Source organism: Bos mutus, chromosome 17, assembly GCF_027580195.1.
Source record: "Bos mutus isolate GX-2022 chromosome 17, NWIPB_WYAK_1.1, whole genome shotgun sequence".
In the NCBI taxonomy this organism is placed as follows: domain Eukaryota; kingdom Metazoa; phylum Chordata; class Mammalia; order Artiodactyla; family Bovidae; genus Bos; species Bos mutus.
The window spans coordinates 46,210,208-46,228,586 of NC_091633.1; positions in this window are offsets into that span (position 1 = coordinate 46,210,208).

Sequence of the window (18,379 nt, forward strand, 5' to 3'; positions counted from 1 at the left end):
ATGCTCATTGTATGACACTATGGACTGCAGACCACTGGGCTCCTCTGTCCATGGGATTTTCCAGGCAAAAATACTGGAATGGGCTGCCGTTTCTTCCTCCAGGGGATTTTCCCAACCCAAGGATCGAACCCACATTTCCTGCTCTGGCAGGCAGATTCTTTACCACTGAGACACTTGGGAAGCCCTAAAAGTGTAACTCAACTAAAAATATAGTATTCACCTAGTCAACTTAAAAGCATAATATTTCCCAGGAATGAACAAATTTTGGTTATAATATATACATTTATTCACCTTTGTGTTACTTCTTAATAATAAGTAGTTGCTAAAATACTTACACAGAAAGTATTGAATAAACAGCCATTTTATCTTATGCTGTTATTTTCATATAAGAAATATTCATGACACAAAATAACTTTTTAACCCTATACATTGACTTAAAAAAAAGTTACATTATCATTTAAGATCTCTTAGAATCTTATTACTGAAGAAAAGATAATATACATTAATACAGTGAAGTTACCATATACATTTATTGACTATATGTTACATTCTGTAATTAAGAAAACTTTACTTTTTCATTGGCATAAATAGTTGATTTACAATGTTGTGTTTAATTTACAGTGAACAGCAAAGTGATTCAGATATGTGTGTGTGTGTGTGTATATACACATATATAGTCTTTTTAAAATTCTTTTTCCTTATACATTATTACAAAATATTGAGTATCATTCTTTGTGCTATAGAGTAGGTCTTTGGTGGTTATCTATTTTAAATGTAGTAGTGTGTATAAGTAAATCACAAAGTTCTTTTTTTTTTTTTTACAAAGTTCTAATTTATCCCTCCTCTCAACTCTTTCCCCTTTTGTAACTCTTATTTTCTACACCTGTAGGTTTATTTTGGTTTTGTACATATGCTCATTTCTATCAGTTTTTCTTAAATTCCATTTATAAGTGATATATGGTATTTGTCTTTCTCTGGTTTACTTCACTTAGTACGATATCACCTCTATGTTCATTCATGTTGCTGCCAAAGGCATTTTATTTTTTATGGCTGAGATGATGCCACCCTTATGGCAGAAAGTGAAGAGGAACTAAAAAGCCTCTTGATGAAAGTGAAAGAGGAGAGTGAAAAAGTTGGCTTAAAGCTCAACATTCAGAAAACAAAGATCATAGCATCTGGTCTCATCACTTCATGGGAAATAGATGGGGAAACAGTGGCAGACTTTATTTTTCTGGGCTCCAAAATCACTGCAGATGGTGACTGCAGTCATGAAATTAAAAGACGCTTACTCCTTGGAAGGAAAGTTATGACCAACCTAGACAGCATATTCAAAAGCAGAGACATTACTTTGCCAACAAAGGTCCATCTAGTCAAGGCTATGGTTTTTCCAGTAGTCATGTATGGATATGAGTGTTGGACTGTGAAGAAAGCTGAGCACCGAAGAATTGATGCTTTTGAACTGTGGTGTTGGAGAAGACTCTTGAGAGTCCCTTGGACTGCAAGGAGATCCAACCAGTCCATTCTAAAGGAGATCAGCCCTGGGATTTCTTTGGAAGGAATGATGCTAAAGCTGAAACTCCAATACTTTGGCCATCTCATGCGAAGAGTTGACTCGTTGGAAAAGACTGATGCTGGGAGGGATTGGGGGCAGAAGGAATAGAGGACGACAGAGGATGAGATGGCTGGATGGCATCACTGACTCGATGGACGTGAGTTTGAGTGAACTCTGGGAGTTGGTGATGGACAGGGAGGCCTGGCGTGCTGCTATTCGTGGGGTCGCAAAGAGTCGGACACAACTGAGTGACTGAACTGAACTGAACTGAATATTCCACCACATATATTTATACATAAATATGTATATATTTATTTTATGGCTAATATTCCACCATATATATTTACATATTCCACGTTCTTTATACAATCATCTATTGATGCACATTTATGTTGCTTCCATGTCTTGCCTATTGCAAACAGTGCTGCAGTGAACTTTGGTGTGCATTCATTTTTTTGAATTATGGTTCTTCTGGGTGTATAGCTAAGAAGAGAATTGCTGGATTATACAGCAACTCTCTTTAAAGTTTTTTTAAGGAACCTCCATACTGTTCTCCACATTGACTGTACCAATTTACATCCTCACCAACAGTGTAGGAGGGTTTCTTTTATTCCATGCTCTCTCCAACGTGTATTATCTTGATGATGACCATTCTGACCAATGTGAATACCAATGTGATATCTGACTGCAGTTTTGATTTTTATTTCCCTAATAATTAGCAACGTTGAGTCATCTTTCTGTGTGTGTGTTTTTTTTTTTTTTTTGCCATCTGTATGTCTTCTTTGGAGAAATGTATATTTAGATCTTGTGCCAATTTTTTGATTGGGCTGTTTGCTGTTTTTTATATTGAGCTTAAAGAGCTGTTTGTGTATTTTGGAGATTAATCCCTTGTCGGTTAAATGGTTTACAAATATTTCCTGTCAGTCTGGTGGGCTGTCATTTTGTTTATGATCTCCTTTGCTGTGCAAAAGCTTTTAAGTTTAATTAGGTCCTATGTGTTTATTTTTGTTTTTATTTACATTATTCTAGGAGCCAGATCCATAAAAATATTTCCGTGATTTATGTCAAAGAGTGTTCTGCCTGTTTTCCTCTAGGAGTTTCATAGTACCCACTTTCACATTTAGTACTTCAATCCATTTTGGGTTTATTTTGTGTATTGTGTCAGAAAATGTGCTAATTTCATTTTACATGTAGCTGTCCAATTTTTCCAGCACCATGCACTGAAGAGACTATCTGTTTCCATTGTATTTTCTTGCCTTTGTCATAGTATAATTTGCCATAGGTGTGTCAGTTTATTTATGGGCTTTCTATCTTGTTCTATTGATTTACATTTCTGATTTTATGCCAATATCATATTTTTTGATTACTGGCTTTATAGCATAGCATGAAATCAGGAAGCCTGATTTTGTCAGCTCCATTTTTCTTTCTCAAGTTTGGCTATTGAGGGTCTTTTGTGTTTCCATACATATTCTAAATTTCTTCGTTCTAGTTCTATGAAAAATGCCACTAGTGATTTGACAGGGATTGCACTGAATCTGTAGATTACCTTGGGTAGTATATCATTTTGACAATGTTGAGTCTTCCAATCCAAGAACACAATATATTTTTCCATCTGTTTGTGTCCCCTTCGATTTATTTCATCAGTGTCTTAGATTTTGGAGTACAGGTCTTTTGCCTCATATAGTAGGGTTAGTAATTTATTAGTATTAGTTAGTATTTTTGATGTAACTGTTTCATTAGCTACTCTTTCTGATCATTTGTTGCTAGTATATAGATATGCAAGGGATTTATGTGTATTAATTTTGCAACCTGCAAATTTACTGAATTCACTGATGAGCTCTAGTAGTTTTCTGGTATTGTCTTTAGTATTTTCTACATAGAGTATGGAGAAGGCAATGGCAACCCACTCCAGTACTTTTGCCTGGAAAATCCCGTGGACGGAGGAGCCTGGTAGGCTGCAGTCCATGGGGTTGCTAGAGTCGGATACGACTGAGCGACTTCACTTTCACTTTTCCCTTTCATGCATTGGAGAAGGAAATGGCAACCCACTCCAGTGTTCTTGCCTGGGGAATCCCAGGGACGGGGAAGCCTGGTGGGCTGCCACCTATGGGGTTGCACAGAGTCGCCCACGACTGAAGTGACTTAGCAGTAGCAGCACATAGAGTATATCATCTGAAAATAGTGAATTTTACGTCTTTTCCTGTTTGGATTCTTTTATTTCTTTTTCTTCTCTGATTGCTGTGGCTAGGACTTCCAAAACTATGTTGAATAAAAGTGGTGAGAGTGGACATCCTTGCCTTGTTCCTCATCTTAGAGGAAATGCTTTCAGCTTTTCACCATTGAGTATGATGTTAGCTGTGGGTTTGTCATATATGGTCTTTACTATGTTAAGTTAGATTCCTTATATATTCACTTTCTGGAGAATTTTTATAAGTAGATGTTGAATTTTATTAAAATTCTACATCTCTTGAGATGGTCACATGGTTTTTATTCTTCTGTTTGCTACTGTGGTGTATCATACTAATTGAAATGCAGATATTGAAAACTCCTTACAACCCTGGAATAAACCCCACTTGGTCATGATGTATGATCCTTTTAATGTATTGTTGGATTCAATTTGCTAATATTTTGTTGATTTTGTGTCTACATTCATCAATGATATTGGTCTATAGTTTTCTTTTTTTGTGGTATCTTTGTCTGGTTTTGGTTTCAGTGTTATAGTAATGTCAGAGAATGAGTTTGGAAATATCCTTTCATCTGCATTTTTGGGATTAGTTCTAGAAAGAGAGGTGTTAACTTTTCTTTAAATGTTTGTAGAACTTGCCTGTGAAGTCACCTGGTCCTGGAATTTTTTTTTCTTTTTTTTTGCTAAAATACTTTTATTTTTTTTTTTTAATTTTATTTTATTTTTAAACTTTACAATATTGTATTAGTTTTGCCAAATATCGAAATGAATCCGCCACAGGTATACCTGTGTTCCCCATCCTGAACCCTCCTCCCTCCTCCCTCCCCATACCCTCCCTCTGGGTTGTCCCAGTGCACCAGCCCCAAGCATCCAGTATCATGTATCAAACCTGGACTGGCGACTCATTTCATACATGATATTATACATGTTTCAATGCTATTCTCCCAAATCTCCCCACCCTCTTCCTCTCCCACAGAGTCCATAAGACTGATCTATACATCAGTGTCTCTTTTGCTGTCTTGTACATTTTTTTGTTGGGAGTTGTAACAACTTATTAACCAGAGACATATTAATATGTCTTTTGTTACCTAAATGTTATTGACTGGAGACATTTCAATATTCAATTACATAATAGATCACAGGCCACAGGTGTCAGTTTCTGCAAAAAGTCCCTCATTAGTAATGTGTTAAAAATCACAGATTCAGTTTCAGTACTTGTAGTTGGTTTTTTCATATCCTCTGTTTCTTCCTGGTTTAGTCTTAGAAGATTGTACTTTTATAAGAATTTGTCCATTTCTTCTAGATTTTCCATCTTATTGGCATACAGTTGCTTACATTAATAATACTCTTTTATGGTCCTCCGTATTTTATGGTGTTGGTTTTAACTTTCCCTTTTTCATTTCTAATTTGATTGATTTGGGTCATTTCCCTTGTTTCATTTTTGATCTTTTAAAATGCTGATAGTTTATCTTTTCTCTTACTTTTATTCATTGCTTCTCTTTTATTCTTTATTTTATTCATTGTAAGCATATAAAAGACTATTATTTTTGGTCAAATCTCTGAGTATTCATAAAATAGCAAGTCGTAGGAGAAGGCAATGGCAACCCACTCCAGTACTCTCGCCTGGAAAATCCAATGGACAGAGGACCCTGGAAGGCTGCAGTCCATGGGGTCGCTGAGGGTCGGACACAACTGAGCGACTTCACTTTCACTTTTCACTTTCATGCACTGGAGAAGGAAATGGCAACCCTCTCCAGTGTTCTTGCCTGGAGAATCCCAGGGACGGGGGAGCCTGGACCCCATCTATGGGGTCGCACAGAGTCGAACACGACTGAAGTGACTTAGCAGTAGCAGCAGTGAGAAGTAAAGTGTTCTTGGGCAATATTTGTGAAAGAAGTCTTTCAAGAAATTTATATTATTAATAAAAATAAGTATTTAAGGGTATTAAAATACATTAAGTAACACGATTTCTTACACAAAGTTTATCTGTAATTATTTATGATATATAAGCATTTACACATATGTATGAACTTTAAAGCAATGAGAATGATACATTTTCCCCCTATAAATGAAATAGCTTCTCTTCATGTGCTTTACATCTAAGAACATTTCCAAAAAGTTAAGTGCATCCATGATATATCAGATTTAATATTCTTACAGCCAGCTTCCCATAACCATTGCCATAAATGATGCTTTTTCATGCTCAGCTAACAGGCTTCCCTGGTGGCTCAGACGGTAAAGCATCTGCCTGCTATGCAGGAAACCTGGGTTTGATCCCTGGGTCAGGAAGATTCCCTGGAGAACGAGATGGTAACCCACTCCAGTACTCTTGCCTGGAAAATCCCATGGATGGAAGAACCTGGTAGGCTATAGCCCATAGTGCTGCAAAGAGTCAGACATGACTGAGTGACTTCAACAGTCACTCAGAGTGATTTAGAAGCTGTTGCTAGGATGAGATGTAAGTGGGAGCTTGACATAAAGCAAAATTCACCTAATATCAAAAAAATTAAAACACAAAAATTGTTTTATTTGACTATTTAAAAAATAATTCTATATGTTATGGAAGAGTCTCTGAAAGAGTATCTTTAATAAAAATTATCTTTAAAAATGAATTTTTGTGCCACATTCCTGTGTGTCTTGAATGTTTTGAAACTTGGGTTTTACTCATATTCATGCTAAAAAATGTGAAATAAAATCTGCATAGCTGCTTATCAGAAAAAATTATCATAATAAAATAAGTAAACAAATTTTTAAAAGACAAATTTTAGAAAATATTTAAATATACTTTTGCCTTACTTTTATGAGGAAACACGCTCTTGTGATAAGGCTGATGAGCTACAATGTTAATAATAGTAAAGTTTTGATTTTACTATTTTAACTATAAAAATGCCTTTGAGAAAATGTTTTCTTTCCTAGATCTTGCCCCAGTTGGACAGTTTTATGTGAGCTAATATATGTAGTCTGATAAGGTTTTCAAGGGAGCCAATTATGTGCTTTCCCACAATCAATACTGCAGTATAATAGGCTTTTCTGGGGCCTTTTATACCTTTTTTGGTTAATATTGAGTTATGTTTTGCTCTTTGGGACAAACCATTTCTTCTAATACTGATACTGCGGTTGATAGGTAGCAAGGATTACCAATAGAACCTCTGTCTTGAAGAGAAAATAAACTATTTTTCCAAGAACTAATTGTATTTTACTTCATAATCCATTAAACTGAGTTTAACTAACACTAGAGAATTGCAGATAGGTTATTATAGAAGAGTTGGAAAAATTCTATCACAGAAGAAAACTTCTGCAAATCATTACTGTAAGTCCTAAATAGAGATACTCATTGATAAGGTAAACCAACATTTCTAAACTTTCTCTGGTTTGTATATTAGTGTGTCTGATGAAAAGAGAACAAATAACTACCTTTGAAAATCTCATCTTCAATGAGATTAGTCCTTTAGAATAGTCCTTTAGACTATAGAATAGTCCTTTCAATAGTCCTTTAGAATATTCAAAATATCAGAAAAACTACAAACCTGCTGTCCAGGATAAGACAAGAACAAGCTTTCAGTGCTCACATTTCATTCTCAACTGGATCTTGGGCCCTGAGGCTGGAATGTAGACCTGATCTTTGTTAAAGATATGTGCAAAATCTTTGCCTTCATTCACTTTCTTATGAATTATGAAAAGAAGTAATATAAACTTTTGATTTTATAAAAATAAGAAAATTCTCCATATTTATATAATTGTGCACTATGCTTTGAATTTTTCATGTTATTATTATTACTTTGTTTTATTAAACATCCTGGGAGAAGTCTTTCAGATGCCTTGTTTTCAAATTGGTATTTAATGTAATAAAAATTCAAGAATAATAAAATGATTCTTACATGGAAAGTAGTTTCTTTAAACATAGTAAGAATGTAGCTATTCATTTTTGAAAAAAAAGATAGCAACATTGCCAATTAATTATTTTTATATGTAAAAAGCTGTCAATTTTTGAAAAAATATAACAAGAAATTACAACTATGTGTTATGAATTTTATGTAAGAATCTTGGGCTGACAAATAAATGGATACAAAATGCCCCTTACATTGGGTGAATTTTTTGAAATTTCTATTAAATTTACCACCTGTAACATGATTTATGGTACCTCTACAGTAAAGTACAAAATATTGACTGACAGAAAGCAGAAATAGAAATGGTTTAGATCATGTTGTTTAATACAAAGTTAGAGTGCTCTGGAATTTATCAAACTCCTAGATTTAACATCTTTGTATTTTTGGTAATTATTTAGTAAGAATAATATTATGTTTCCAGTATCATTCAAATATATATATACATATGGTGAAATGAATCTGACTTCTTCCTCCATGAATATTCTTCCTTGGAATGTTCACTTTCCTATTTATGAGGGAAAAATATCACTTATTTCATTTACCATTTTCCTCTGATTTTAGCTTCTGCTCTAGAACACACAACTGGAGATTTTGGGCAAAATAATGCTGCTAACCTCAGGCATCTTATCAGAGGTTTCTAGAAATATAGAAAGTGTGTAACACCAAATGTCCCTTTCCTTGGTTAGAAAATACTCCTAAATTTATTTTTGAACAGCTTCTCAAAAGCACATAAAATTACACTGTTTAGCTGCTATCTGAAATATATTATTTAATGATTCGGTACCTTGAAGGGTATAAATTATCATAAATTAGTCCCATCATTTGTAAGTGTGAGTTATAATGATAGGAATATTAAAGGAATGACATGAAAAATAAGTAATCCAAATAAAAACATGTATAGTGCCTGGAACACTGCTGCTGCTAAGTCACTTCAGTCGTGTCCGACTCTGTGTGACCCCAGAGACGGCAGCCCACCAGGCTCCCCCGTCCCTGGGATTCTCCAGGCAAGAACACTGGAGTGGGTTGCCATTTCCTTCTCCAAGGCATGAAAGTGAAAAGTGAAAGGGAAGTCGCTCAGTCGTGTCTGACTCTTAGCGACCCCATGGACTGCAGTCTACCAGGCTCCTTCATCCATGGGATTTTCCAGGCAAGAGTACTGGAGTGGGATGCCATTGCCTTCTCCTGGAACACTGTAGATATCAATAAATCATCATTAATGCAATCATCACCACCATCTTCATTAATACTATATTTTCTCCTTAAGGTGCACACATATGGACTAAATCACTTCAGTCCTGTCAACTCTTTGTGATCACATGGACTGTTGGGATCGAACTGTGTCTCCTGCATTGGCAGGTGGATTCTTCACCACTGAGCCACTAAAACCCTAGAATATCCATTGTCATAGAAATGTTGCTTTTATGTTTACAGGGATACATCTGTCATCCAGAAAAGTGTGTCATAAAAAATGTCTTGTGATTTTCATTATTCAAAAATAAAACTGTTTTTCCAAGGACACTTTTCAGTGCATTTTAATATCTTTAGATAAAATTATTTTCTGGATTTCTTTTTGGTAAGGCAGAATGATTTGGTTCATGGTACAATCTGGTGTGTAAGATGCTGTTGTATCTGCTTCTGTTAAAGATGCTGATAAACTTAATCTTTCTGACATGGATTCTCCAGTTTAAATGTGTCTCTAATAACCACTGATACTTACCAAGTTGCTAGGGATACTAAGAATAATAATTAAATTTAAAAATGTGGTTTCCTTGTCTGAAAGTCAATATGGTAGTGTAATATTTGGCATCATTAGTATTTTAGTGGTCCAGAGAAGAGCTCTTAGGTGCAGTTACTTTAAATGATTTATCTGTATGTGCCCATTTGTGATTCTGATATGACTTGGACAGGACTGCTAATATAAGACATTAAAGCATCTGGAAGTAGACCAAACTGTAAGTAAAGGAAATTGCCTATTCTTATGGATGATCTTTTATGCTATTTTTTTTAAATATAAGTGAAGCACTCAAAAACACTGACATGGTTCTAAAATACTTTAAAGATTAATCTATAAAATATCACTTCTGGATTAAAAATTCTAGGCCAAACAAAACTACACTTTAGTTTTCCATTTTTAACCCGTAATAGAAAAGAAGAGAGACTTTCAAAATAATGGACACAAATAAAACTGTGCTTTTAAGTACTTATCCTCTTAAGCATGCTACACATATCATCATTCACAGGAAGAAGAAAAGGCCATTTTATATCAAGGATGAGTCACTTATTCAACATTCCCTCCAGTGTTATGTGCCTGGATATATAACACAATATCCATTTTCCATAAAGATTTGTGTTAACTGCAGGGTATTGTACATTCTTTCCATAACCAAGAAGAGGTAGAATTCGAATTATTTCCATTGAAAGTATTTTTTCATATATTGCATTAATCAGTAAGTACTTGCACATATTTTAAAAGCACTAAGTACAGAAAAAATAAAACACAGGTGCATACTTTTGCTTTTTCCCCTAATTTTAAATTCTTGAGAATAGTCATTGGGTTTGAGGGTTTGTGTGTGTGTGTGTGTGTGTGTACATGTGTGCACATACATGTACATACACACAAACACAAATGTTTAATTAAAAGTTTTAATATCACAATCTAAAATCATTTTTAAAAGCTGTAGCAACTTATATTTGCTTCAGTTGTGTTATTGTTTTGCTTCTCCTGACAGTTTTCCTCTCACATTTTTTTTGCTAGCTTTAATTAAGTTTTCTCCTTAGACCTGAAAGGAAACAACAACAAAAAAACTGCACACTCAGTATATTTTTTCAGAGCATACACAATTTGATCAGTTACTACCTAGTGTCTATGCTGGTAATAAATGTTTCAATGCTTTTAAAGCAATTTTTCCTGATTAGTAATTAGTAGGTCAAAAACATGGGTTAAATTCTCTAGTGTTATGATTCCCAAACTTTCTGGGACTCTAAGAATTTCCTGAAACACATAAAAAAATGTGACTCAATGCTTGCACAACAGACAATAAAACAGACACTAAAAAGGCAAACCTTTAACATAATCCTCAGCATAATGTAGGAGTTTGACAGAAATGGAAACTCTCAGTGCCACATTCTACACTTACTGACTCAAGATTTGTATATTAGCAAGCCATCAGGGTAAACCACATACCCATTAAAGACCTAGAAATATTCTCAGTCACATTCTTCCACTAATGTTAGCTAAAGTGAAACCTTTTAATTAGTTCCAAGCCCAAAACATCTTCATTATCTTTCTCCTTTCTATGAAAAAATGCCATACAGAACAACTAGGTCTGTCTTCTCAGAAAACTAAGACCCAGATACGTGATTTTGATAAGTAAATGGGTCTTGATGTTTAGTCTTCTACTCTCATTGTTTACAGTTATTTGTGCTCTCTGTCTGTAGTCTAATGTTCAAAGACATATTGATTGCCGTTTTCAAGATATTTGTATTATTTCATGACAAGACTCCAATGTATTCCTGAGTTACCGCACTGATTCACTCAAGCAACATACTGAACTCTACCGATAGCCAATCTGTATCATTCATCATTCAAAAATAGTAACACACATAACAGTCTTTGATTATTAAGGTCTAAATGGACCCATCAATCAATATACGTTAAATGAAATCCTGTAAGCCATTCAAAGTTCTACTCAGTTACAATTGTCTTTCCAGTACAATCTCCCACCATTAAACCACAAGGGAAGTCTGTCTCTATGAACTTCCTTTGGCAACACTTGTGCTCATTTTCTAACTCTGCTGTAACAAATTCCATCAGTTCTGAGCCACAAAGCCCTACACATTTTTTTTTTTTCCTCTCTCTGTGCTGAAGGCCAAAAGTCTAAACTCAAAGTGTGAGCCCCTGTATTCCTTCTGGAGGCTTCAGAAAATGCTCCCATACCTTTTTCAGCTTCAAGAAACTATCTACATTCCGTGGCTCATGGCACTTTTCTGGCATCTTTCAATCTCTTTCTTCTATGCTCACATCTCTTACTGTTGACTGACCACTTCTGTCTCCCTCTTATAAAAACTCATATGATTACACTGAACCCATCAGGATAATCTCCTTGTCTCAAGATCCTTAACTTAATCACATTTGCAATGTTCCTTTTGTCATATGCTGTAATGAATATATCCCTAAGTCTTAGGGATTAGGATGTGGGTATTTTGGGAAGATCATTACTCAGCCTACCATGGTACCCTATACCTGCCATGATATTTATCACTGTAGTCATATTAGAAATAATTGTTGATTATTAGAAAGAAAAATAAATGTCCTAGCCTGCAAGACAAGAAGAATAAAAAATGATTAGAAAGGAATAAACAAAACTGTCCTTAGTTACAGTTTTGTCTTTTAAAAAAAACAAAACAAAAGAACACAGTGCTGTCTCTGTACTACCACCCATAGAAAGAAACAGTCATCTTTGGACGTTTTTCACTAAGGTGAGGGGAAGTAGGACTTGCAAAAGCTCAGGTAGAGGGCAGAACAGCCTTGGATGAAGAGTAGTGCCTCTGATGACAGGACAAACTCAAGTAAGTTCTGGCCTTGCTACTTACCACCGGTGTGACAATGTCATTCCTGAGCCTCAGTTTGCTTTGTAGAGTAGGGATGTAACAATTGTATCAATAACTACAGAATGAGATTGTTGTGAAAGTTAAATGAAACACCTGTAAAGCACTTAGCATAGTGCCTGACACATAGTAAGTGCTCAATAAATGTTAGCTATTATATACTATATATTATATATATATATATATATATGATGGATACTTATGGTATCCATCTTATTTCCTTTTATGCACTGGTTATTAGGAATCTGGAGAAGGAAATGGCAACCCACTCCAGTATTCTTGCCTAGAGAATCCTGTGGACAGAGGACCCTGGTGGGCTGCTGTCTATGGGGTTGCAGAGTCGGACACGACTGAAGCGACTTAGCATGCATGCATGCATTAGAAAGAAAGGAAAGAAAGAATAGAAAGAGAAAGACACATGAATAGAGACAAAGCTGGAAAATCAAAATCAGTATCAGTGGAGAGAATACTACTCTAAGTGGGTAGGTTTTGATAGTTAACTATTAATTAAGGGTTTTGGTTTTCTAATGTATGAATTCCCTATCAGCTTTACATGCCTCTAATAGGAATAAATTACTTTTATAACCAGCACCATTTTATTCTTCTGGAAAGTAATAGCACCACCACTTCCCCCCATTTTTTTTTTCTTTTATCAAACTGCTTCCCTCTGAATTCAACATTTTATTCCAAAATGAAGCTGTGCTTTTGATTACCTCCTAATCATAGTTAACTGCTTGAAGGCAGAACCCATGAGTCAAACTTGGCTGATTATAATTTCCTCAGAGAGTACCTGAGAAAAAGAGATTTCATTTCTGGTGGCTAAGCTCAAAGTTCATGAGATCCAAACTGTTGGCCTCCTTCAGCCTAGTCTTGTAGGAAAAGCCAGGCAGATGACTTAATTCTATGCTTCTCTTTCCTTTTCTTTCATGTTGCAGGAAAATACTGAGGTCTGTCTATCTATCATCTATCTATCATTTGTATATAGATACCCACATAAGTAGCAGCATAAGAGTTCTGCATCTAGACATCTCTCCTGAACTTACCGAAAATATTTTTTTTTTTGCTTACTCTCTTAACATCCATATTTACATATTCAAAAAAATGAGCCCTGGTAAAATGTATTATTTTTCTGTATTCTTAATTATGCAAATAAACAAGCATATGAACAGAATAATTCTGGTTACACTATAATTTACAACAGCAAACTGTTTATAGAACTTATCACAAGTACACAATATCATGGAAACTTTAATCCCTATTCATCCATTTGGACAAATGTGTGTGCATGTATACACATATACAGTTAAATATATGCACATGTTTCTTTGGCTTCATCCAAACATAACTCTGCAGTGGAATATTTCAGCTCTTGGTGAGAGAATGGTAGAGCAGTATTCTATTATTCTATCTGAAATAACATTTTCTTTTTAGACCATTACTGAGGCATTCTGACTGCCTCACTCTTCCCCAACATTCTACCAAGGATGACTTCTATCACAACATTTATGTTCCTGAGTATGCATTGCTAGAAAGAAATGAAAAGTTATATTGATTTCTTGGAGGACATTGCTGTCATGAATACATAATTTAAATGGTGCAGCATCAGGGTAGGTCCAGCCTCAGTGATGAGCTGGTATCTCAAATAAAAGTATGCAGCCTAATGTGAAGCTTGCTTTCACCAATGTTTAATTTTCATTCTGTATAAAATACTGCATTTTTGTAAAAATGTAGGTCAGAGTATAAGAAACATGAATATTTTAAGACTACCAGAGAAAAAAATTAATTACTAGCACTGTCCTCTGAACTATTTACCCTAAATAAAATTAGCATTGCAATCTAAACCTTAGGGAAGACAATGTGTTTTATTTACCAAAGTAAATAACATGTCATAAGCAAAGTGTCTGACATATTGGACCAAAATAACAAGGTTTGGCCCATTTCAGAGAAATGGCATTTTGGGTATGGAATGAAAAGGGGGTTGGTGGGGAAGAGAATCATGGCCCAGGACATTAAGTGCAAAATGAAATCTAACTCTTTACTGAGGAGTAAGATGCAAAACGCCTGATACACAGTTGTGTAGGACTTCTTTCCTGAGCAAGAAGTAACTTTCTAAAATGATATTTTGCTGTCTAGGTCTTCCATCTCACAGAACTGGAAATGATTTATTTTTGATAGTTTACCTTAAATTCTCAGATTAAATGAAGAGTTTCAGATTTTTTAAAGTAACAGGAATGGATTACTGTTTTCTAACTTGAAATAGGAAAGTTTTAGAGTTTCAGTTTTAGTATGATGCATTTATATATTACTTGATGGGGGGCAGGGGGGAAGATGGCCATTAACTTTTGAAAATGAACTAAGATGATCATAACTGTATTAACAGATACATTTACTAGCCACTTTCAGTTGAGATTCAGATTCCCAGAATGCTTGGCAGCATTTATTAAAGGGTGTAATTTTAAGACAGTTATTTGTAATGCCCAGAAATCTCACAAAACACAAAAATACACTGAGTATAAATACAGATCCAACATTATATCCATTGTTATATTCACAATTGTTTTGCCTGACTCATTGGTTGAGCGCACTAAAGTTTATTTTAAAAACTTGAGTGTCTAGAGAAAAGAGAAATTAGACCTGATACAGATAAATTTTCTAGCAACCTCCAATGATTAACTTGCACTTTCACTGACAATAAACACTATGTACTATTCATCTAGTGATATTTTGTCATAAGATTTCTTTCTGTATTTGGCTCTAATTTACCCAGGTAGTATCTCCAAGACTCCATGTTTCAGAGTTAGGTTTGAATGTCACTCTTGCCAGCTCTTACCAGATCTGAGTAAAGAAACTAAGAGAAGATCTTTTTTTTTTTTTTTTTTAGATAAGAAGGCTTTGTGTGTCTTTCTTGTGTACTTATTTTCTAAAGTTTGAAAGATATTGATGCTTTTGAACTGTGGTGTTGAAGAAGACTCTTGAGAGTCCCCTGGACTGCAACGAGATCCAACCAGTCAAACCTAAAGGAAATCAGTCTTGAATATTCATTGGAAGAACTGATTCTGAAGCTGAAACCCCAATACTTTGGCCACCTGATGCAAAGAAGTGACTTACTGGAAAAGACCCTGATGCTGGGAAAGATCGAAGGAAGGAGGAGAAGGGGATGACAGAGGGTGAGATGGTTGGATGGCATCAACGAATTGATGGACATGAGTCTGAGCAAGCTTCAGGAGTTGGAGATGGACAGGGAAGCCTGGCGTGCTGCAGTCCATGGGGTCGCAAAGAGTCAGACATGACTGAGCGACTGAACTGAACTGAACTTGAAAGATATACTTATTATTTTCTCTGGATTTCCATAGTCTAAGGCCATGTAATCTTTGACACTGCAATAATAGTACTAAATCTTTTGTAAAATATTTTCTCATTCTATTTTATTATTTTATTACTATTATTCTTTTATTTTGATATTGTATTTTAAATATATATTTTTTCAAAACTTTTTTCAGGAATCAATGAATGTTCCCTGTCACCAACAAATTGGATTTTAGAGAAAACATTTTAACCAAGTATTCATTGCATGTTAATATATCCCATCAAATTGATCTGTGTATTCTCTATAGATATATCCAATTGATATTACAGCTAGTTAGGATTCTAGCTTGTAATTACATGCCATCTTTCACTTATAAAATAAACATTAAGTAATATAGGTATATTGTTATACTGTATTATGCATGCAATTTGTTTTTTTCAATTGTGAGCATGACATCAGCAGCTGTGTCATGTAAATTATTCTCTAATTCCTAATTCAAATAATAAAATGAATGTCAACAAAATATAGATAAGCAATATAAATATGTTAAATTTGACTCACAAATGTTCCTATAAACTTTTGAAAACATATTTCAAGACAAATACTTGAGATTGAAGTGATATGAATATATTTTAAAGTATTGTAAATATTCCTGTAAGATATACTTTTACTCACAACTCATTTGATTTCTTTAGTCTTTTGCTGTAAAGTTTCATGTGGAAGCTGAGCATTCCATTTCAATCTAAAATCTTCCTAAATTTACATTCCATTCAAGAATCAATCCACATTAATATCCAACATATATAACCAGTCAATTCTAAAGGAAATCAACTCTTAATATCCATTGGAAGAACTGATGATGAAGCTGAACCTCCAATAATTTGGCCACCTGATGTGAAGAAACTACTCACTGGAAAAGATATTGCTGCTAGGAAAGATTGAGTGCAGGTGGAGAAGAGGGTGACAGAGAATGAGATGGTTGGATGGCATCACTGACTCAATGGACATGAATTTGAGCAAACTCTGGGAGATAGTGAAGGACAGGGAAGCCTGACTTGCTGCAGTCCATGGGGTCACAAAGAGTGGACATAACTGAGTAACTGAACAACAGTAATATATAAACAGCTCATACAACTCAACATCATCAAACAAACAAACAACTTCCTTTAAAAATGGGCAGAAGAACTGAATAGACACTTTTCCGAGAGGAAAGGCATATGACCAACCAGCACATGAAAAGGTGCTCAATACGGCTAATCATCTGGGAAATGCAAAGCAAAACCACAATGAGATATCACCTCACATGTCAGATGCCAATCATCAAAAAACAAACAGATGTTTGCAAGTGTGTGGAAAATAGGAAACCCTACTACACTGTTGATGGAATATAAATCAGCATGCCACCATGGAAAAGAGTATGGAGGTTTCTCAAAAAACTAAAAATAGTTTAGATTCTCAAAAAAAAAAAAAAGATCCATGTAACTTAGCAATCCCACTCCTGGGTATATAACTGAAGAAAACAAAACCACTACTTTGAAAAGATATATGCACTCCAATGTTCATAGCAGTGTTATTTACAATTGCCAAGATACGGAAGCAACTTGTGTCCATCAACAGATGAGTAGATAAAGATCTTGTATAAACACGTATATTCAATGTAGTACCACCCAGCCATAATCAGTTCATAATCGTGTAACCCCACGGACTGGAGCACACCAGACCTCCCTGTCCATCACTAATGACATCTTATCATTTGGAGCAACATGAATACACTTGGAGAGCATTGTGCTAAGTGAAATAAATCAGAGATAAACAAACACTGAATGATATCACTCATATATGGAATCTAAAAAATACAACAAACTAGTGAATATAATATATTCAGTATATCATTGGAGAAGGAAATGGCAACCCACTCCAGTATTCTTGCCTGGAGAATCCCAGGGACGGCGGAGCCTGGTGGGCTGCCGCCTATGGGGTCGCACAGAGTCGGACATGACTGAAGCAACTTAGCAGTAGCAGCAGCAGTGAATATAACAGAAAAGAAGCAGATTGACAGGTATAAAGAGCTAACTAGTGGTTACCAGTGGAGAAGGTGAGAAAGGGCCACACAGGAGTGGGGAGGTGGAAGCAGAAACTATTGGATATAAGGTAGGCTCAAAGATGTATTGTCTGATATGCAGAATATAGCCAATATTTTGTAATAACTGTAAATGAAAAATAATCTTTAAAATTATATTTAAAAATCAATCCATGAATCAGATCAGATCAGATCAGATCAGTCGCTTAGTCGTGTCCGACTCTTTGCGACCCCATGCATCGCAGCACGCCAGGCCTCCCTGTCCATCACCAACTCCTGGAGTTCACTGAGACTCATGTCCATCGAGTCAGGGATTCCGTCCAGCCATCTCATCCTCTGTTGTCACCTTCTCCTCCTGCCCCCAAACCCTCCCAGCATCAGGGTCTTTTCCAATGAATCAACTCTTCGCATGAGGTGGCCAAAGTACTGGAGTTTCAGCTTTAGCATCATTCCTTCCAAAGAAATCCCAGGGCTGATCTCCTTCAGAATAGACTGGTTGAAGAGTAGTCTATTTTTATTGCATTTAATTTCAGAATTAATTGTTTCACATCAGTTGGCAGTTAAGAATACTAAAATCTGGAAAATAACATATTTTAATAGAAATCTTAGGATTCAGGACTCAAATTCAAATGTATTACCTTTCCAAACCCTTTAGTAAGATATTTTTTCACACTATTCTTGCTCTAACCATCCATTTTTATTTTTATACTTCATTTTAATTTATATTTCTTTTGGCTCACACCCATTTTCTTTTATGTAC